The sequence below is a fragment of the Mus caroli genome, unplaced genomic scaffold (genome assembly GCF_978045245.1).
Source record: "Mus caroli unplaced genomic scaffold, Mus_caroli_1 scaffold_19, whole genome shotgun sequence".
NCBI lineage: Eukaryota > Metazoa > Chordata > Mammalia > Rodentia > Muridae > Mus > Mus caroli.
In genome coordinates this window covers 51,791,791-51,814,930 of record NW_028227274.1, presented here as the reverse complement: position 1 = coordinate 51,814,930, position 23,140 = coordinate 51,791,791, and the positions used below count along the sequence as shown (strand labels likewise).

General features: G+C 40.6%; 1 protein-coding gene across 11 annotated transcripts in view; it reads right to left on the bottom strand.

The window, feature by feature from the left end:
- Csnk1g3 (casein kinase 1 gamma 3) overlaps nucleotides 1-22,613 on the bottom strand; it is an 81,915-nt gene extending 59,302 nt beyond the window's left edge. For 4 of the 11 annotated variants that reach the window (XM_021150495.3, XM_029471805.2, XM_021150496.3 and 1 more), the window contains exon 1: nucleotides 22,078-22,613. The gene's annotated coding sequence lies outside the window, so the exon portion shown is untranslated. Of the gene's footprint in view, nucleotides 1-9,425; nucleotides 9,443-22,077 lie in introns of those variants that run through there. The other 7 variants (XM_021150498.2, XM_029471807.2, XM_021150499.3 and 4 more) reach the window with 3 other exon arrangements.
- Nucleotides 22,614-23,140: the final 527 nt, after the last annotated feature.

Genomic DNA, 23,140 nt, shown 5'->3' with positions numbered 1-23,140 from the left:
TGTAGAACCAACATGATGCCAAGTGGCAGGTCAGTGAGTTTGTTTTCTAGACAAACTGGCCTAGGGCCGGTATGAAAATGCACAATTTACAATAAACAATCTCAAACCACAAAAACAAAATTAAATAAACAGCACCTAATTTCAAGGCTTACTGGAGAGCTACAGTAATCAAGACAATAAGAAACTACTACAGAACAGGTAAATGAAACAACAGAGTCTAAAACAGGACCACACCAATGGACCGCTGATTTTCTAAGACACCAAGTCAATTCAACAGTGACATGACTAACAACTGTACACCAATGTGAGAAAGAAAGTGAACCCTACTTCAACCCATGAAAGAATGCTATGTAATAAACCATAAGTCTAAACACAAATATTAGAATCATAAAAAAAATTTTAAAGGTTTGTAAGCTTAAAATAAGTTTATGAATAGTTTCTTGAATGTTCTGAACTGAATGAGGTAAAATAGGATGTGCCTTAGTTTCTTAGTGATCGTTGTTGTCATAGGCACTTTGACTTGTCTCCCTTGCCTGCCATGAATGATCTGCTAGTCAGTTTCCATTGCTTCCTTTGTATCTATCAGAAAGTCCAGTGTTAAGAATGGACTCATTTTCAGCTGTTAAAAAAGCCTGCTCATTTTCTAGGCTCTATTTTAAGCTAAGTCACTGCTTCCTACTTGTCTACTGATTCTTACTTTTAAGAATTCTTACTTCTAAAACTGTTTTTTTAGAAGGTGAAATAGTTTAAAACTAAGATTCTCAGGTATAAGAACAGGAAAGACAGCTCAGTGAATAAAAGCACTTGTCCACAGCTTTATATCCTGACGTTTGGAACCAATGTAAAAGGCAGACCCTGTGCTGTCTGTTAGCCTGGCACAGAGCCTTACAGACAAGAGGGAGGCCTGGACAGGCAGCTCCAGAAGCTCCAGAACTAACCTCGTTTACGCCAAGGTAAGGAGACCCTGTCTTGAACAAAGTGGAATGGCAAGGGGTCAGCACAGGAAGGTGGACCTCTACAGACACCACAGCCACAGGCTGAAAACATCATACACATACACACAAACACACAAACACACAAACACACAAAATCTCCAGTACAACTCTGGAGATCTGCATGAGATGGCACAGGCCTGTAATCCTAACACTCAGGAGACTAAGAAAGATTGCAACGTTCTAGGCCAGACCTATACAGTGGCAGAACTTTCTCTCTGAGAGCACCCATGAAACTTACGAGCTTCCTTTGTATCTATCAGAAAGTCCAGTGTTAAGAATGGACTCATTTTCAGCTGTTAAAAAGCCTGCTCATTTTCTAGGCTCTATTTTAAGCTAATTCACTGCTTCCTACTGTCTACTGATTCCCAGTTTCAGGCGTGGGCCTTATTCTGGGTCCTCCATCCTGTTCCATCTTCCCTGTTCTAGGCTTCTTCTGGTATTTGATAACACGGTTTCTTCTGTGTAACTTTTTATGATCTCTGAACTTTCAACATCATGCTCAGAGATAGGTCAGTTATGATTGATTGATAGATAGATAGATAGATAGATAGATAGATGAAGCTTTTATAATACTTCTAGTTGATAAGTTTTATTTGTATACAGAACTCTTTAAGAGCTTTATAAGGAAAACCTAAATATATCCTCTCTTTCACAAATATAAACTGACCATCAAGGATCACCAGATATCTAAGGAAATCTAATATGAAAAAATGTTCTCCCTACCAAAGGAGGCGGGCAAACTCCTGGTTAGTAAGTTATTTATCAACAAAAAAGAACTTTAAAATCAACAAAATTAAAAACAATTTTCTCCTTGGAGCCTCTAGAAGATATAGTAATACATAGAGAATCAAAGTGATACTAGAATAAATAAAATTTTAAAAAACAAAGGAGGGAACATTCCTACTATATAAAGCAAACCTACATTTTTTTTTCAAAAGAATAAAAAGCAAATACAAAAGCAACAGTAACAAAGTCCAATGTCTCCAGCCTCCAGCTAACAATGACTACAAATAGGAAGGGCAGAGAGAACAAAGAAAAAGAAATAAACACTGGATGGGATGGCTCACAACTATAACCTCAGTACTCAGGAAACTGAGACAGAGGAGTTACCCTTGAGTTTAACCTGAGTTTAAGCCCAGCCTGTTCTCAGCCTTCCTAATGCTATGACCCTTTACTACAGTCCCTTATGGTGTGGTGACCCCCAAACATAAAATTATTTTCATTGATACTTTAGAACTGTAATTTTGCTACTATTATGGATTTTAGTGTAAATATTTTTTGGATAGAAGTTTACCAAAAGAGGTCAAGACCCATAGGTTGAGAAACAATCTGATTACAAACTGCAAGGAGCGAGCAAACAAACGAAAGAAAGGAGGGGAGAGAGAGAGAGAGAGAGAGAGGAAGGGGGAGGGGGAGGAGGAGAACAACAACAACAACAACAAAGGGAGGGAGGGAAGAAAGCTGCAGGGAAAGAGGGCAGAGAGGGAATGAGGAGGGAGGGGACAGGGGAGGGGAAGGAAGGGGAGAGGAAGGGAGAGGAAGGGAGGGGAGGGGAGGGAAGCATCAAAGAAATGCTTACTAGGGGAAAGAAAGGTAAGCCTAGTAAACTACATAGGTCCAAAGTTAATCTTAAAGAATACAAGCCAAGCCCCTTCTTAGAATTGGGAACAAAACACCCATGGAAGGAGTTACAGAGACAAAGTTTGGAGCTGTGATGAAAGGATGGACCATCTACTGATTGCCATATCCGGGGATCCATCCAATAATCAGCTTCCAAATGCTGACACCATTGCATACACTAGCAAGATTTTGCTGAAAGGACCCAGATATAGCTGTCTCTTGTTTGACTATGCAAACACAGAAGTGGATGCTCACAGTCAGCTATTGGATGGATCACAGGGCCCCCAATGGAGGAGCTAGAGAAAGTAACCAAGGGATTTGCAACCCTATAGGTGGAACAACAATATGAACTAACCAGTAACACCCTTCCCCCCCCCCCCCCCAGAGCTCATGTCTCTAGCTGCATATGTATCAGAAGATGGCCTAGTCGGCTATCAGTGGAAAGAGAGGCCCATTGGTCGTGCAAACTTTATATGCCTCAGTACAGGGGAACGCCAGGGCCAAGAAGTGGGAGTGGGTGGGTGGGGGAGTGGGTGGGGGAGCGTGTGGGGGACTTTTGGGATAGCATTGGAAATGTAAATGAAATAAATACCTAATTACAAAAAAAGAGAAGGGAAAATTTGGGGAAAAAAAAAGAGAGTCAAAGTACAGACTAAGGCTAGAGAGGTGGCTCAGCGGGTAAGAGCACTGACTGATCTTCCAAAGGTCCTGAGTTCAATTCCCAGCAACCGCATGGTGGCTCACAACCACCCGTGATGAGATCTGATGCCCTCTCCTGGTGTATCTGAAGACAGCTAAAGTGTACTTACATATAATAATAAATAAATAAATCTTAAAAAAAAAAAAGAATACAAGCCAAGGTCACAGACTCTCAACCTTCAGAATTAATTTCACAATAAAATACAGTAAAATAATGTATGGACCCTAACAGTGTTAAAGCTATGACAAAATTACTAGAAGTTTGGTTATTAATGAGACACAAATAAAAGAAAGCACGAGCTGGGCAGTGGTGGCGCACGCCTTTAATCCCAGCACTTGGAAAGCAGAGGCAGGTGGATTTCTGAGTTGGAGGCCAGCCTGGTCTACAGAGTGAGTTCCAGGACAGCCAGGGCTACACAGAGAAACCCTGTCTGGAAAAACCAAAAACAAAGAAAAAAAAGGGGGGGGGAGCATATGGATAAGAATTAGAATTTCTGTTTCTTGAATAGTCTTAAGTGAAAGGGTAAGGTAAATTTTTACCAGGAGAAGAAACAGAGATAAAGTTACTATCTAAAGGGAAAAAATCAGGGAACAAAATGGATGAGGATGAAGTCAAGTCTACAGAGTAGAAGGAAGCCAGAGTGGACTGCCGAAACCTCATACACTTCTTCGTGGATAACTCAAAGACAGCATAAGAGCTGAAGACTTCTTAATCTGAAATGCACAACCCCTCCTTCCAGCATTTTTCTGACAAAAGACTCCATGGCTTTCAAAAGCTGATACGCTCTTTAACAAGTAAAGAACAACTAACAAGGTATACTTTCAATGGGAGTGCAGCTCGTTCACACAGTCCTTGCTGAGCACAAGCCAAGGCCCTGGGCCCCAGCCTTAGCACCTGAAAATAAATAAACAAACAAACCTCAGAAACAATCTATGTTGAAAACTAACAGCTGTGGCATCTGTGGTTTAAAAATCCAACTGTTTTTAAAAGGTCTAGAACATCTCAACAGACGCACAATAAAGGTCCTAAAAATATTTAATTTAAGAAAATGACAAAGAAGCCGGGTGTGGTGGCGCACGACTTTAATCCCAGCACTCGGGAGGCAGAGGCAGGTGGATTTCTGAGTTCAAGGCCAGCCTGGTCTACAAAGTGAGTGCCAGGATAGCCAGGGCTATACAGAGAAACCCTGTCTCGGAAAAAAAAAAAAAAAAAGAAAATGACAAAGAATATTACATACTATTCAGTCCAGTGCCCACACAAAATGAATTGATTTCTGTACTTTCTGGTAGTCAAACAAAAAGCACAAGTATAACTAGATGTGATTCAGTGTGTCTAATTACATTCCAGTTGCTTAAAAAGAAAAGAAAACAGCTAAGAAAAGAACTGTAGTACTGTAGCACGGTGCATGCAGACGCAATCAAGAGTGAAACAATATGTTCAGAGGAACAGTCAAGTCAAAGGACACAAGAAAGCAAGTAACAAGGAGATCTTAAAGAGTAGGCATGGTAACTACTAGGGGTGTCACAGAAATATACCCTCTTCACAATTTTTCATAACACAAAATATTTATAATGCTTGAGGATGTTGCAATTTTTATAGCAGATGCTTTCTCTTTAATTTTAATCATCCTACTATGTAGAAATAATAAACATAGATATCTATAAGTATATAAGAGGCTAAAAGATATATGTTAAAAGACAGGGAATAGGCCAAGAGGATGCTTTTTAAAATTGTCTCTAAGGAGAAGCAAATATGAATAATCAATTGCCTTATTCTCATAAACACCTTCAGTTCTGGTACAGTGATTGGCATAGTTTGACAGACAGACAGACAGACAGATAGGGACTAGTATACTCTAATCTGACTATCATTGATAAATCCTCAAAACAATCATCATGGTTTAATAATTTAAGACCTTCCACGAGGGCTGCTCTCTTTAGGGACACACTAGATAAAACAGAGATGTCTGAGAACATCTAAGAACGTTGTCTGTGCAGTTATGTTCTGCTTCATATGCCAACCACAACACCAATCAACTTTAGATTTTAAATATAATTTATTATACTAACTCTCAAAATACTATTGTAGCGAGAAAAGGAATTATTTCACACATCTCTATAAATACAATTCTTTATAAGTACAAAATTATAGCATATAAAGTTAATATCAAATTGTATGTATAATCAAATCTTATTTGTGGCAGAAGTATTTCCCAACAGGTTTGTTACAGGAAATAAAAATATATTTGCACCCACCGGGCGTGGTGGCGCACACCTTTAATCCCAGCACTCGGGAGGCAGAGGCAGGCGGATTTCTGAGTTCGAGGCCAGCCTGGTCTACAAAGTGAGTTCCAGGACAGCCAGGGCTATACAGAGAAACCCTGTCTCGAAAAACCAAAAAAAAAAAAAAAAAAAAAAAAAATATATATATATATATATATATATATTTGCTTATTATTTGTTTTATTGCAACAGTAGGTTTTGTGTGTGTTCATGTGTGAATGTACGTGTGTGTATGTGTGTGTTTATGTTTGTATGACTATAACAATAATAAATAAGAGCCCTTGAATTTGAAAGGGAATAAAGAGGACATGTAAGAGAAGAGTGGAACTGATACAAAGTATTCATGTATGAAAGTCTCAAAAAATAGAAAATTAAAACTATGTATTTTCTACAAAAAGGCTCATTTGAGGTATTAAATGTTTTATTCAACCTCTACCAAAAAAATGTATTAGAATGTGTCTTCAAGCCTGTCTGAAATTGAAATGAGTGGAAACATTTGCGATGTGATGGCTAGCCACTACATCACATGCTTTTGTTAGCACCAAGTGTCCCAGTTACTGGTTGCTGGCATTACTCCAACAACAGTTGTCTAAGGAAAAAACAAACACTTATTTTTAAAGCTAAATCATTAACTATAATGTCAAAAATATGGACATCAATTTATTTAATTACATACCACAAAAAAAACCATAAAAACCATTTTGTCTCAAAAGATTTAGAACCCATCATCTAAAATTACTTAATATGTCTGAAACTTGATTTCAATGATGTCCCTGTACGTTCCTGTGAAGAAAACCCAGGAACTTCTACCCTTCCAAACTTATCACCTAAAAGAAGGGAAAACAAACAAAACAAACAAAAGGAGAAGGAGGGAAGAGGGGAGGGGAGGAGGGCAGGAAGAAGAAGAGGAGAAACAGAAGGAAGAAATGTAAAAGAAAAAGAGATTACTAATTTTTATAGTCTCTAAACTGGATCAAGCCCCTCTAGTCCCTCGTGAAACTAACTTAATGGTTCCTGTTAAACAGCAGCTATGTAAGATAACACTGTCCAACAGAGAAGACGACCGAGTGCACATATGAAATAGGGAAAAATCATACTGTTCTTTGTTGTTTGTTTTGTTTGATTTTGTCTACATAGGCCTGACTATCCTGGAACTCACTGTGTAGACCATGCTAGCCTCAAACTCCCCTACTAGTCTCTTCATCCCCAAATCTGGGATTAACGGCTTTTGTCACCATGCCTGGCCAAAACAAAACAAAAAACTGCTTAATGAGACCTTCAGTTCCATAAATGAATAGGGTGTGTGTGTGTGTGTGTAAAATACTGATACTAAGAATAAAATATATTAAAATATATTTTTATAGGTTATGGTCAAAATATTTCTAGAGTTAAAGCTACTACATAATAACAGGAATACCAAATCATAGTATGTTATAATCAGGTACAATTAAGACAATTTTTAAATGAGAAACTTTATTAAATTCCTGAACAGAAGAAAATTTCTAATTAAATGAATTTTCTAGTCAACCAGGTCTGACGATTCTCAAGTAAATAGATGCCATGATGCATGTGGTTCAAATATGTCCCCAAAGGATCACATGTTGAAAATTGGGTGCCCAGTGTGATATTAAAAAATAATCTGATTTTTAAGAAGTCCTAGAAGAAAATCATTAGGCCACTGGGAAGAACCCTTGAAGTGATTTAGTTCTCAAAATTGTAGAAGAGTTTCCTCCTGCCCTCTGGTTTCCTGTCTCACCATGTGACTTCTCCATCTACAACCATAAGGACACTCAAAATGAATTTCTCGCCAGAACCAAGCCAATGTCATAAGCATGCCCTTGAATCTCTAGAACTATGACCTAAATCAACTTCTTTTATTGGGGGTAGGAATAAAGTATAAATGTGTGCACGAAGTGTTGGGACGAGCATATTTATGCATCTGTTGTGTGTGGGAGGCAGAGGTTGTAGCTGTCTTCCTCAATTGCTTTCCACCTTATCTTTTTGAGATAGGTTCTCTCTTTGAAACTAGTGTGACTGACTAGACCAGCTGGCCAGCAAGTTCCAGAAATGCAGCAGCCTCTGCAGTTCCAGGACTAGTTAGGGATGCATGCAACAAGCACAGTCGGCTCTTTTCCAAGGATTTGAGGACTATGAACTCATGTTCTTATGGTTGCACAACGGGCACTTTGCCAATTTTACCGTTTAATTAGTACCGACTTTTCTCTATAAAAGCACCCAACTTCGGGTTTTCAGAACACTAAGAGGAAGCAGAACAATACACTAGGATGTGTGTGTGTCACAGTGTCATGGGTGAATTTGTTTTTTATATTTATTCACGTGGATGTTTATATGTGTGTGTCGCATATGTGCAGATGTCTGCAGAAGGCCTGAAGAGGGTGTTAGATTTCCTGGAACTGGAGTTACAGGCAGCGTGTGAACTGCCTAACATAGGTCCTGGGAAGCAAATGTGGATTCTCTGAAAAAGCAACAAGTGCTCCTAACTTAATGACTGAGCCATCTCTCTATAAAGGAATATGTGACTATGAACACTCCTTATTAACACACCTTACTCAAGTCCACATTTCTGAACAGTTAAAAGAACTGTAAAATATCCAGTCTCCTAATCATTTATTATATGTACATACAGAAAACTGCAGGTCAGACTCAGACCTAAGAATGACCTTTCTAGGCCAGCCAATGAGCAAGAAGCTGTCAGAATCACTGGCTGATTATAGTTTGGAAATGGAGCAGGAATATTTTGTCACTTCATCAGTTAATTCTCCAGTTCTAGAATTGACATGACAAACACTCCAACTGACATGACAACCACAGAACCCTCTGAATTACAACTAGTCTGGCAAGATATGTCCAGGGATGCAACAGCAGCAACAATGTTATGAGAGTAACCAGTTGCTTTCTGATTAGTCTTAAGGCCTGCTCCAGAAGAGAGAACGTATGCCCGCTACCATAAATCTGGCTATGAACCCATGGCTGCAGTGCTTACAGGTTCCTGTGGTGAATTTATTGCTATTATCCTGCTAACAGACACATATCAAACTGCCCCCTGAAGTCATCTTTCTGCCATATGTCAAACCTCGGAGAGGCTTCTTTGTACAGGCGACACAAAGCTCACAACTGATCACAGTATAAAAAATAAGTGTCAGTAGAGTACTGAGCCACAAATGAGAAATGTGTCTCACACTCCTGCTCAAGCCCAGAGGCCATCGGGACCATCATGGAAGAAAGATTGGGGAGCATGATTGTAAGCAGAGGTTGAGGAGGTTAGAGTGAACGTGTCTTTGGAACATGACTGAGACCACTGCCCTATGCACTTACAGCAGCTGTGGTTGTCTGAGTGACACCGTAAGATCAAGGCAGTCAGCATACTAGCATAGCTCCACTTCTAACTGAGGAGCTACTATGGCTGCTAGGGTAAGGAGAGTCTGTTTTCTTAGGGGTGTGGCAGCTGGTAGGTGGACCACACTCCAGCAGATAGCCCCACACCCATAAAAATATATATGGGCAGCACAAATTGAGTTTTTTGGACATGAAAAGGGTGGGGGTGAATACGCTCTCTACTTGCATGGCCTACCTTTTAGTCATTAAAAACTATCAGGAAAGTCAAAAACATCTAATCCATGATAGTTACATTTTATAAAGTCAGTACAAATACAGAATAATAGAACAGTAAACCACCTCTCCAAGGAAAAATACACTTAAGGTCCTGCCCAGACTTTCTTTTGTCACAAAAGCTTAATCAGCCAATCAATATGCAGGCTTATTTTAAAACACTTCACAGTATTATACATGAACCTCAAACAAACTTACCTAGATGTACTTTCTCCACAACCCCAGTTCTCTTACCCTTAGGAGCATCACTGAGCACGGTAGCAGTAGGTCTGGGTCATTTTAAACAAAATCATGAAAGGAAAAAGCAAAGGCAAGAGACTGAGTCACTTTATGGAACCTCACCTGGGAAGACACACTCACTAAAGCTAACTTTTCTCTATTGTTTTGTATGCTCCTGTCTGTGGCTCTCTGGAACAGCACAGGAGTATTAATTTTGAGGTTACAAATAAATGTTAGCAAAAGCAGGAAATTTTGCAAATATTTAATCCACAAATAGTAAAAATCTCCTCTAATTGATGAAAATTTTCTCACTGAAAGTATTACAGCTCATGCTGGGGAGATGGGTGAGTCACACAAGCAGGAAGGATTGAGTTCATACCTCCAGCACACAAATAAAAAGCTAAACACTGCAGCGGGCATCTGTAACCCCAGACTAAGGCAGGAGGATTTTAGATTGGAGACCAGCCTGGGCAACACAGTGAGAGAAATGTTGGCCTTAAACAAAGAAAAAAAAAATGTATTCCAGGGCTTTATTAGAATTATTTAAAAGAAAGTAACATTTAAAACCTTTTATTGTTTAAATAAGCCAGTAGGAAAACAAGGCACAGTCTTTGTCATGATATGTTTAAACAGATAGTAATATAAAGTATACCATGTACTATAACCAAAGGACAGTGCTTCCTGGACTCAGGCCAAGTGCACAGAACTGCACCCTAAGTTCTAGCTCTTGTCATTTAAGAAAAGGAGTTGGCTATCTATAAGGTTCAACATGGCTTAATCTAGAATGTGTACCTTCAAGTGTATGGTATCGTGGCACAGCTAAGAGAGCACGTGATAGCAATGTTCACTGATCCATACCCTTTGGGATGACAAGCGAGCAAGAACATAGACACAAGACACTGTACTTCACCAATCAGACCAGTGTCACTCCCCTACAGCAAGTCCCTACTTGGTTATTAAATGCAGATTTGTTTCTGCTACCTTTATACCAGGCCAAAAAAAAAAAAAAAATCTGATACAGAATGCCATAATTTTAAGTTTCGTGGGAACCTTTTATGGGAGAACAAGGAGAATACAAAGAAAAGAAGAGAAGGGAAAGGCAAGCCAACAGAGAGGATAAGGACTAAGGAAGGGGGAAAGAGGCCAAAGTAGATATAAAGGTATTTACACTGAAGTATTAAAAACAAATTAAGGAAGTTCAAGGAAACTAAACCAGAACACTGCAACCACACCCTTGACTCTGTCCTTAAGGGGGCTGGGACAGAATCAAAAGTACAAAAAGAGGGCAGCCTGGAGGTGCTCTGACACCAAATTACCATGTAAAATAGCCTTGATGTCATCCTTGATTCAGAAGAGAGCACCTGAATACTCACCCAAGCCACATGAGCACCCTAACTACACTACACTCCTGGACCTCAGTCAGGCCCAAGACCCAGGGTGAGCTACTCAGAGAAAAAACCATAGAATGCAGGAGTAAAGTAGACATGTAATGAAGACAAGCACTTTACTTTCAGTAACTGCTTAAAAAAAAAAACAAAACACTACTGCAGATTAAAACACAGTCCTCTTGATGTGCATAAACTTACAAGAAGGAAAGCAAAAACTATTAACTAGCATCTACTCAAACTCTCCAGGGAATATCCAAATGTCCCTGGTAAGCAATCTCTGCAAACCCATCCAGCTCCACACAACTTCCACAGAGTCCCTGCAGTCCCCTTTTTAGTTTTCAGAAACTCTCAAGACTTTTGACAGGTGGTATGGAGTCTGCATACAGCCTAGCAAGGAGTAGGATGACACACAGAAGCCTGAGACAGCATTTGCCCAATCTATAACGAAGCCTACAAAGACATTAAAGAAGGTAAGAGTTTAGGAACTAGGGATATACCTCAGCGGGCAGATTGCTTGCTGAGCATACACAAGAAAGACCCTGTGTTGATGCCCCAACACCAGGAAAAAAAAAAAAAAAAAAAGACCAGCTAAAGGGCTCAGCATATAACGGACCTTGTCACATAGGAATGGCAACTGAAATTGAATCTCCAGATCCCACACAGAATCTGAAAGGAGAGAAGTCCAGAGTGTCCTCTGACCTCCACACACATGCCTTAGCACATGCACACATACCATGAATACACACATGCACATATACATTCCACACACACACACATACACACACACACACACACACACCAAAGTGCATGCAAGCACACACAACATATACAAACACAGTTAAAAATTACATCTCAGAAAAGATTTTGTATTTTTAAAAGTCAATCCAAGCCAAAAGTAAAAAATTGGTATTTTAGAACATTTTATAAGGTGAGAGAGTATTAGTAACAAAGTACAGTGCTGTGAAACAGTGCTCATTACTCTACTGCCTGTTGACTTTACTATGGTACTGTGGTATTCTGCTGAACTAAATATAGTCCCTGAAAGTCATTTGTAACGTTCACAAATAACATGTTCTCCAAAGCCTACATATGCAATGTTAAAGCTCTCTACCACAAATTCTCAAATATCAGGGTAGTTTTTAGAAATCTAAACCTTACAGTCTACAGAATAATGCCAAAATCTTACCACTATGCACTGTGTGTGTGTGTGTGTGTTGGAATTGAATTGAGCTCATTATAAAATGGCTTGCTCCCATTCTGTCAGACCAAAAGTGCTGTAGGCAGTGAGGCTACTCCTGAGTCAAAAATTAGCAAATGAGATACAAAAAAAGGACCTCAAGTAGTAATCAGTTACAAAAGAAAAAGAAAAATCCTATTCACACCTATTATTATCATAGTGTATTAATGCATATACATTTCCTAACTCCATAGAGACAATATACTATGACTATACCATTACTGAGATAAAACTATTTCTACTGAGAAAAAAAGCTGAGGTACTTGTCAGAAGTGCAGTCTACTACATGACTGCTAAAGTCTCCTTTCTGTCCCAGAGGACACTCCTGTCATTTTTGCACTTAGCAAATAAAAGAGAAAATTCAAACTTTTTAGGTCAGTCTGGATTATGCACTAATACCCTATCTCAAAAACCAAAAGAAAAAAACAACGCAATGATGATTTTGTAAATATGAACAATGTAACAGAATGAGTAGCTTTTAATTAGCAAGCCTTCTTTAAAGGTAACTTCAGAGATGTCTTTGTTTTTGTTATTCCCCAGTTGATACTGTAATTTCTTCTTGATAAGTTTCCCTGTAACAAGCTTTACAAGATATCTTAAATGCTCTGGTTTTGACGCTATGCTTACCAAAAGTTAAGAATGTGAAATGAGAGCCAGGTGTGGTGGTGCACGCCTTTAAACTCAGCACTCGGGAGGCAGAGGCAGGCGGATTTCTGAGTTCGAGGCCAGAGTTCCAGGACAGCCAGGGCTATAAAGAGAAACCCTGTCTCGAAAAATCAAAATCAAAAAAAAAAAAAAAAAAAAGAATGTGAAATGAAAATGGCCTCCTCACCAAAGAAGCTCAGCCCAACACTATGAGAAGTCACTTTTTTAAACCTGGTTCCCTAGAGTATAGCTGGCTATATGTGTGTGTTTGTTTATTTTGGTCCTATTCTGTGGACCACTCTGGCCACAAACCTGTCTCAGCCTCCTGAGTACTGGGACTGTAGATAGATTCATGAACCACCATGCCTTTCCCATGCATTTCTCCCATCATTTTCATACCTCATCCCCAATTAAAATGACAGCATGAAGGCACTGTATTTTAATGGTAAATGGTGTATACCAAGAAAGGAGGAGATTAGACTTTCTACCTTGAAGCCAACTGGAATAGCCTTTAGAAATCTAAAACATACCAGTGGCCTAGACCAATCACCACTTCAATATAAATTAGTTGGTTAACATCCGAAGAAAATGTGACCATGGATTTGAACTAAGAGTCAATGGTAGGCAATGTTATCTAGGATCCCGTCTCTCTTCTTATCTATTTACAAAGTCTACAAGAACAATCTTATACACACTTCTATCTTCTACCACAGGGGAGAGTATTAGAATAATTTTTGCTCAAAGTTTGTTAATAAGTATATAGAATAAAGTTTACTTTCATGTATTTGATTTCTCTCATCCCAAATAGTCATAAATTATTTTCCAGTCTTCAAAAATTTAACTTTCATAAGTACAGTGTGAAGATAATTAGCAGAGCATACAATACAATTATATTTGATCAACTAACTTTCAACAGATCATAAACAAAAGAATGACTTTTTAAATTGGTGTCATTTTAATATCTTATTAACGAAAAGCATTTACAGAATCTTAATTATATAAAGATATTTTAGCCACAATATACCTTGACATTCACATGTTAGAAAAGAACTCAGAAAAAGATCTACAATCTGCTTGGATGAAAATTAGTAACACAAGATTCCATGTCTTAAAGATTTATAAAGTATTCCAGGAATATTGCTTTCAGATCCCAAAAATCAATATAAAATAATGCTTTATAAAACTTTGCACCAACAAGTGTCACCTACCCAACAACTAATTCCTAGCAGTTACACCTGAAAATCAGTGCTAGGTGATCCTGATTACAATTTCGTTATAAGGACTCATGGTCCTGTTTGCAAGGCATAAGACATACGTGTGATACATGGGACTAGTGGGTCAGAGTGAATAGCCTCTCTTCCACAGTACATTACCAAACATACTTGCCTGCCATATGAAAATACAGTATTCACTGCTAGAGTAAGGACTTCACAGAAATAAAGACTGGGTGTAAAGGAAAAAAAGCATCTTCACTTCCCTTTTCACAAAGGAAATTCTGAACATAATTTTAACTCTAAATATATCACATTCTAATACACTGTCTAGTACTCTTGCAAAAACAAAGCTAAAAAAAAAAAAAATACAACACAATCATTTCAAAATACTGAAAAGCCTATTACTTCTACAAAATACATCTGTACCAAAAGGCAAATTAACTCAAAACTTGAGAGGTCTGAGAGGGCTCATTGAGTAAAGTCCTTATTGTGTAATGTTGAAGACCTGAGCTCAGACACGCAGCAGTCATGAAACTGCTGGGCACGGGTGCAGCACATGCCTATAACCCCAGCACAGGGTGAGGCTGATGGAAACATGACATAGCTAGGCAGATCCCAGGGGCTTCTTGCCAGTCAGGCTAGCTAAAATAGCAAGCTCCAGGTCACCTCAAAAAATATGGTGAAGAGAGAGGAAGATACCTGAAGTTGAACTCACACACACAGACACAACTGAAAACATACATACAAATACTCTCTCTCTCTCTCTCTCTCTCTCTCTCTCTCTCTCTCACACACACACACACACACACACAAGATCAACTCAAAACTCTTAGATAATCTCAATATATTCAATTTTAAAAATTAAAATATATATATATATATATGTGTGTGTGTGTGTGTGTGTGTAGGAATACATTTAACATTTATATCAAGGTATTACACCATGAAAACAACAAAGTGTAAGAAAACCTATATTGGCAGAAAACATTCCTCATTAGAAATCTATTCTTTTTACTCAGAAATAAATAAAAAATAGATAGAGAGATAGATAAAATAAAATTAAAAAAAAAACATTTGTTCTCATGAGGTGATACACAGATATAATTGAAAATTCAAATACAGAAAAATACTAAAAGTAGAAAAGTAAAAATAATTCTAAATAATGTCACTTACAAACAACTCAGTAACATATTTTCTTGGGAGATGAATAACACAAACGTATTTATATACATTGTACATTTCTATGTCTTTCCTTTACATATAATGAAGGTAGGAAACATCTATTCTAACTTTCTTCAAAATGAAAACATGTAAGTGCCTATATACTTTTCTGCTTTGCATTTTCCCTGAAGCAAGTGAAGCCTGAGATTATTCAGTGAGTTTATGACACACCCGTGTGCACTTCAGGGTTTTCTTGTTGCTACTATTTACAGGAAAATGAAAAATATGTTACAATAAAAAAAAAAAAAAAAAAAAAACAACCATGCCTCCAAAGACTAAGAACACAGTACCTGGCCTAGAAAAGCTTGGCTAATTGATCTACAGTCCAGTCACACAGCCCAAATCTGCAATGTAGACGAGGCCACTTTTATGGCCTCCCACCTGTCGGTCAGAGGGTGTGATACTAGTAATTTGGTTATGAGAGTTCTACTAACCAAGTACATGACATCAGCATTGACTCAGCCTTCCCACGCCTCCCCAGCACATCACCGGTTCTCCTGTTCTCAAGTGAGAAACCATCCTTTCCTCCTGTTACTGAGACTCTACAATTCCGAGTTTGTCTGGCAAATGTTTTACTTCCTCAGAGCGCTTACTCTCCTAGTTGGTGTGAGGAACAAAGCAGTCTACTGAGATCAAAGGTGTAGGTGGTATCTTGAACAAGAACCAGAGGGCAATAATTTGGTAAATAATTAAATGAAGTTATTCATGCATTTTTCTTTAAAATTTGAATAGCTTCAAGAGTGTCATGTAAAAACATAATCTTACTACCTAGATAACCTATTCAGTGACTCAAAGCTAGTCAATTTAAAAGCTAGCAATATTTTTAGTGTTGAGAATCTTCCGACGAGCATATTTAAGACAGCAGCGTGGAAGGAGGCTTTCCAACCTTTCATCCACTGTACCTCTAGAGCGCTGTGGGGTCCAAAATGCATGTACACACGCACTTCTTATTTCATTCTCAAACAAGTAGACAGAATGGTCACTACTGATTACATCTCTCATTTTCACCTCACCCATTCCTCCTCCTCATACGATTTTCAAAATATCCTCTCTCCACTATGTATTCTCAGGACAACGGACATACCCTGACTAGACACCAAACCTAACTCTATGTAGTTCCCTTCTCCTAACTGGACACAATAGGTATACCACCTAAGTCTAATTAAGAAAATATGAAGAAAAACATAAGCTGTCAGGCCAATGCTAAGATTTGGTTTGGAAGGGAAGGCAGACAAGCAAGCGCCACTCCTTCCTCACCAGTCCATGTCCACCCTGTGATCTGATAGCAGTCTGAGGATGAGCTGAAAGCACAGCCAGCAAACACACAGAAAAACAAACAGCTGCCCCAGACGCAGCCTCAAGTGTGGGTCCCACATAAGTAGCATAGCATCCCTGCAGCTTTACCGACCTGGACCTTGTTATGTTTTCAATGCAAGGTCTCCTTTCCAGCTGGAGCTAAGTTAGGCAGGTCAGCACAGCAATCGTTAGCTATCAGACCAGCATACTTTGCGCCATGTTCAAGTGTTCCTGATACACATCAAGGGAGTGGTATTTTTACTTTCTAAGAACAGCCTCACCTACCAATTCACCCCAGCAGTCCCTACTTAACCTGAGGAGCTACTGAAATAAGGCTCTACTCCAATGCTAATGCTGTATAAGAGCTGGGAAATAGCGCAGAAAGCCTGCTCAAGGGCTGTAGTGCAAACTATGAGGCTAACAATCACTTGGCTAGATATTTAAACAACTTACTCTGGAAAAAGACCTTCTGGTAGGGTCAGGAATACAGAATTTTCCTATTGTTTTTAAAAGAAGATGCAGCCTGGCAGAGTGGCTCAAGCCTATAATCCTAGCACTTGGAAAGATGACAGGGAGATTTAATGTTCAAGAGCAGCCTGAGCTACATGGTAAATTCCAGGCTAACCTTTACTACAGAGTGAAATCAACTCCAACCAAATCAATCAGTCATTAAGAGATAATATTAAGTAAGTCTCAAGGGAGGCACAACTGGGAGATTAGATTTAGTAGATCCCTCTTAAGTTTATTTATCAACAGTTGTAAGTTCACTTTAAAGAGTTTTTGGTTTTCTGGTTTTTTGTTTTTTGTTTTTTTTATTCTACAGAACAACAACAAGACGCCACAGACCCTAAATAATTTAGTGCAGCTAAAATACAAGGTCCATTTACAGGGCAATCTTGCACTGCAGAGCTAAGCTCCTTTCTTCATACAGGAGCTCACTGGCGAGCGTTCCACATTATTTTTCTTGCAAAAGCCACACCCATGGTACATCACCTGTCATTGCCAGCTTCTGTTTCTTCCATGTGAGAAGGCACCCCGCAACACTTAAGCAGCCTTACTCTGGGGTCTTAATATTATTGTCTGGGATTAAAATCATTTCATTGTTCCCGTATTTCAACTGTAATTGGTTTTGCTACACTCTTCTTTCCAAAGCAGCAAAATGGCTCTCATACAAACATGTTTCTGACCTCAGAATTTGCTGAACAAGGTTTTACTGCAATATATGATTACAAAATCAAGTGTAACTGTCACTGATGGTTTGTGGAGCATAAACACAAATGACTCTTGGTAGGGACAACTGGAGGAGAGGAAAGTAGAGAGTAGCTTTCTACCACCCCGTGCAGCACGGGCTCTGTAAATTCTACAGGGAAAAGAAAGAGTACCATTGCAGCTCATGAGTGGGTTTAAGCAGAGGTCACTTAAGAGGCATTCTGCTATAATGAGTCTTCCCAAGAGTCTCTGGTTATTCTACACACCAATCAGCCCTAACAGCTGATACGTATCAGTACTTTGTGGAATGAGGACGTCTCTGGCATCAAACCTCCTCACTTATACATCCATTTGCTGAATCTTGACAAGGAGCATAATGGCAGAGCAGCCTCAACCCCCCCACCCCCCACCCCCCGTCTCCTCTCCTCTCCTCTTCCCCATGACACACGCCGGCACACACATGCATGCACACCAAATGTAGCTATAAGCTAGTGAAATACTTCCAGGCAATGCAGAATTGGCTAAATGCATCTAAAAAGCTTCAAGTCTAACCGTTATTACTCTACCAGAGGAAAGAAAATAATTGACATAACTCACGTGGATTTTTGCCTTAAACCACAGAAAGTTATAAAAATAAAAGGAGACAAGATTTTAAACATAATTATAACTAGGTTATATATCATTAGTAAAGAAAATAGACAAAAGTATTTCTTTCTACTAAAAATACATTAATATTTCATTAAGAATGCAAAAGTGATAAACAGGAAATGGATGGAAAAATATAATAACTTACAATCTAAGAACATAATCAGTGCGCGCTAACCCCAGGCCCCATAATATAAAGGAACTTCAGACACCGTTTCTAAATTTCAACTTTGAGAAGGGCATAGGAAAACCCATCTAACAGTGAGTATCTAAAAATAGTCTCCACACACACCTCTCTCCTTCACTAGAAAACTAGGCAAGAACTCTACCACTGAGCTACCACCCTGGGCCTTATTACATGTTTTCGAAGAAATCCTCAGGCCATTCAAAGTCCTATCACATTAACAAATAGTTCACAGTTAATTCCAAAACCAGGATCCCAGGGAATATTCTGTCTGTGGTTCAACACAAAGGGAACACTTGTCACTGGAGCTCTGTTTTCTGAGCCTACAGATTCCTTGCAACTGGAAAAAGACACACATCCGCAAACTGCCATGTCCAAAGAACGTGCCAACGTGCTTCTTAAAGAGCCAACACTGGAACACACTACCAGTATCAAATAATACTGCTAAGTGCCAAGTGCTTGAGTGAAGACAAAAGGAATATGAAAGTTGAAGGAAAAAAAAAAAACAATACTGGTGACTTCATTGTCAGGAAAAAGGCTCAAATATACATTGTTCTTCCCAAGATATATTTCAACAGCTTGCTTAAAAATCACTTAATACTGCTTGGCTCTCAAAATGGAAGTCCCTTCATTTAACTGGAACCCCCCCAGAAGAGTTCAGAGTGGTTTTACACAAACTAAACATAAAGGTAAATTGTAGCGAGCTTTGTTTTTAGGGGGAGGTTTCAAGATAACACAAATTTGGTTACAATCTTGGTCTTTTAATATTAAGAGGGAAATTCTAAGGAGAGAAAAAACCTTCCCTGTAACACCATTGTGATCTCCCGAGCGCTCACTGGTATGAGGGTGCTATTTTTCTAAGCACAACTTTGAAAGTGATTTATTGACGGTTAAATTATTTTACAGTCGACTGATACTCAAGATAACTAAAAAGCCCATATGTGCTTACCTATAACTAGGTACTCTTGTTTTACCATCTTCCTATTAGAGTTATTTTCTTCCTGTGTAGATTTTTTCACATTATACTCTATCCATAGCAAATCTCACCTTCAAATGTATTCACAGTAACAGATTATGCAATAGCCTGCATTTTGTCGTGTTGTTTAATATTTCCTCACTCCCTTTATTTATCTGTCTATACTGTTTTGAGATGCTCTTTGTAACTAAACCAAAGAATGTTCTATTTGTTGGGGGGGGGGGGTTGGGGGGAGGAACTGAACCAAAAACTATACCATAGTAAAGATCTGTTCTGTTCCCAGCAGAAAAAAAAAAAGGTTACAGGAAGGATCAGAGGGAAGAGAACGAACTGGAGAGCTTCCCATTTCTCCCTGAGTCATTTTTACAATCCTGATTTATTTCATGTAAAACCAATTACCAGATTGCCAGGCACACCCATAATCAAATGTAAGTAAAGAAAAATTATAAAGCCATGTACAAACTGTTTTCCATTGTATCCATGCCCCCCCCAGTAGCAATAAATGATAGCCAGTTAAACTATTGAGTTATGTTTCCTTTAACATGCTATTTTTATTTGCCCACCTCTTGTCACCACAGAAGAGATATATTTGAACCCTCACACTCAAACTGACTCATTAAATACAAAGCATTGGGAACCTTCATGGCCGGCTCTCCACCTACTCTCACAGCTTCCTCTTCCTCCCCAGCTTTGCACCCAGCTCAACAGGTGCTCTCTCTATGGCCCAGCCCACACCCTTCATTTAGAACACTACTGTCCCCAGCCCCCTGTGCCTATGAAAATATTTAAGGCCCAAACAGTGCCACAGCTCCACGCTCATTCATAACTCCCTCCAAATTAGTATCTTTCCCCTACACCCCATACTTCCACCCACCTCTAATAAAACCTCCAGGAAGCTTGTGTTGTAATTGTTTGTGTGCATGCCTGCTTCTCCCTTGAAGGTAGCTACATAGTCTCATTCCTCCCTCTTCAGAATTCTGCCTCTTTTTCTAGTAACATCAAGAGGTAGAGCAATGAGTTCATTAAGCCCTTGATTCTAGTCCCAGTCCTTTATTTTGAAAACGGTAACAAATGACTCTCCTGTTCAGAAGATTTGTGTTACACATTATTAACATTTGCAAATCCAACGATGAAGGTGTCAACAATTATAATTCATTAATTTTTAAGCTGGCAGATAGGGAGAGGTGGTCATAGATTACAATAAATTATCAATAGTCATTTCCCAAGATCCTCCAAAACCTTAAAAAGTCTCATCTATGTCAATATTAAAAGCGAGGTGGAACACTAGTCAACTATCCTAACTAACTCAAGTGACCGCAGAGGGAGGATAAAGGATTCAAGTCCAACCCAGGCTATGTAGTCAGACCTTGTCTCAAAATTCCAAAACGAGTAAGTTAATAAACAAGTAACAGAAAAAAAACAACTTTCTGTCCTCAAGCCCTATATGAATTCCTTCTACCTGAGGCATATATAACCAGAAATGCAAGCTTACTTAAAGTAAAGCTATCTATATATTCTATTAAGAATGTATGTGAAAGGCACACAGTGTACTTGATAACACCTTTCTCCCAGGACTCATAAATATAATAATAATCTTTGTGCAGCTAAAAAGGCTAAAATACAAAATATTAACAGTTTATGTTGTCAGAATCGCAGTGGAAGCAAAGTTAGGCAACCATTATAAAACACCATAAGTACATCTCGAAAATAAATAAGAATGTTTTTGATTTTTGCCATAGAATATATTTTCTAAAACCAGTCTCACGTCTAATTTTAATGATCCTTATACAACTTTGTATTTTTTTTCTTCCACGTTGTGTTTACAGAGAAAGTCAATATTCTTCAAAAGAAACGTACTTTTTATTTTTCTTTAATTTTATTCCGCTTTTATAGTTCGGTATCTCTACCTGTGACCAAATGTCAAGCATAATCACAAGAAGTAATTGCAAGAACAAACAATAGTTTCTTTTCGTAGATGTATTTTGTAAAGGCATTCGGTCTTCTAGTAGTAAGTGCATGGTGAACACAATGCTCAAAAGGGGCTCAGACCTAAGCCTGGGTACTCATCACAACAGAGTAAAAACTCATCCCCAGCCTGTAGCAACAGTAGCTGGCTGCCACTCAGACTTCTCCCTCACCCTTTAACTTTCCGCCCTGAAACAAGAGGTGGGCGAGCAGCAGTGATCGTGGACAGCACAGGCCCAACTCCCCCGACCCCAGAAGCACACAGGATCTCCATCACCAGCCTGCACGCAAGCAACGTGCTGCCACCTCCCCCGCGAGCGGGTAAACACAGCAGCCAGCCCGACCCCAGAGCCCCACGGCCGGCACGCCGCCGCCGCCGCCGCCGCCGCCGCCTTCCCCGCACGGCTCGGCCAAGTTCGCAGTCGGCGGAAGGCTCGGCACACACACCGGCACATCGCCGCCACCCCGGCTCGGGGAAGTTGCTTCCCCCGCCGCCCCGGAGCTCCGGGCAGCCGCGCGGCCGCCGGGCCCCTCCCCGGCCCGACCCGGGCCGCAGCCCCCGCGCCCCTGGGCCGCCCTGCTGGCCTCGCCCGCCGCCCGCGCCCCACGGCCCGCCCGCCAGCCCGCGGGCCTCCGCCGACCGGAATTTACCTCAAAGGCGCGGCCGCGGGCAGCGGGCTCGGCCCGGCGCGCGCGTCCGCCCGTCAGCGCCGGCACATCCCCGCCGCCGGCGGCCGCGGAAGAAGAACGAGACCCGGGAAGGAAGGCGCGAGCGAGGGAAGGACGGGCCCCCGCGTCTACTGGCTCCGCGCGCCGCCGGCGCCTCCTACTGCCGCCGCTGAGCACCGAGTCGCCGTCTGGGCCGCGGCTGTGGCCACCGAGGCAACCGGGAATGAATGCACGGCGGCGCCTCGCTTATCCGGAGGTCAAACATCCTTCGGCCTCGAGCATCCGGAGCGGCACCGGACCCGGAAGTGAACACATGAGAGGAGGGGAAAAAAAAAAAGAAAGAAAGAAAGAAAAGAGGGGGTGGAGAGAAAAAAAATAATAAAAAGAAAGGAAAGCGTCTAGTCTCTCCGGCGGCGGAGGCTCCCAAGCAGCCCGCATCAGCGAAAAGAGCCGAGCGGAGCCGAAGATGACACCGGCCGATTCGGATTGGTCGGCTCGCCGGCCGGAAAGCAGGCCACGCGCTCATTGGCTGCGAGGAGCCAGAAAGTCGAAGTCTCGCCCCATCCCGCCTTCGCTCGAGCAGCCCGCGAGAGGGGAGCGGTTGTAAGGTCCCCGGTGGCTCCTGGCTGCGGCCGTGGGAGGCAGGCTGAGAGCGAGTCCCTGCAGAGGACTGAGAGGGCTATAGAAACGCTGCAGAGAATCGAGATGACGGAGCGCCCCGGCCACCGTTGTTCAACCAGGGTGCCAAGGGGTTCTTGATGAGCGTCTGGACGGCCCTTCAGGTGCCAGCAAATCAGGACCTGGTTGACATGATCTTCGCCTCATTCTGACACCCCCTACCTTATCCCCTTCCCCGAGTGCTATACCACGGATCCAGGATACTTGGAAACACCCCCTTCCCGAATGCTCAAAAACATCCCCTATCCCCCACCTCCCCCAGTGCTATACCACAGATCCAGGATGCTTAGAAAAAAATGGCTTGTGGTTCACATGTGTAAGCTCAGATCCTCATCAGCTGAGCTCATACTGTGTCATAGATAGTATT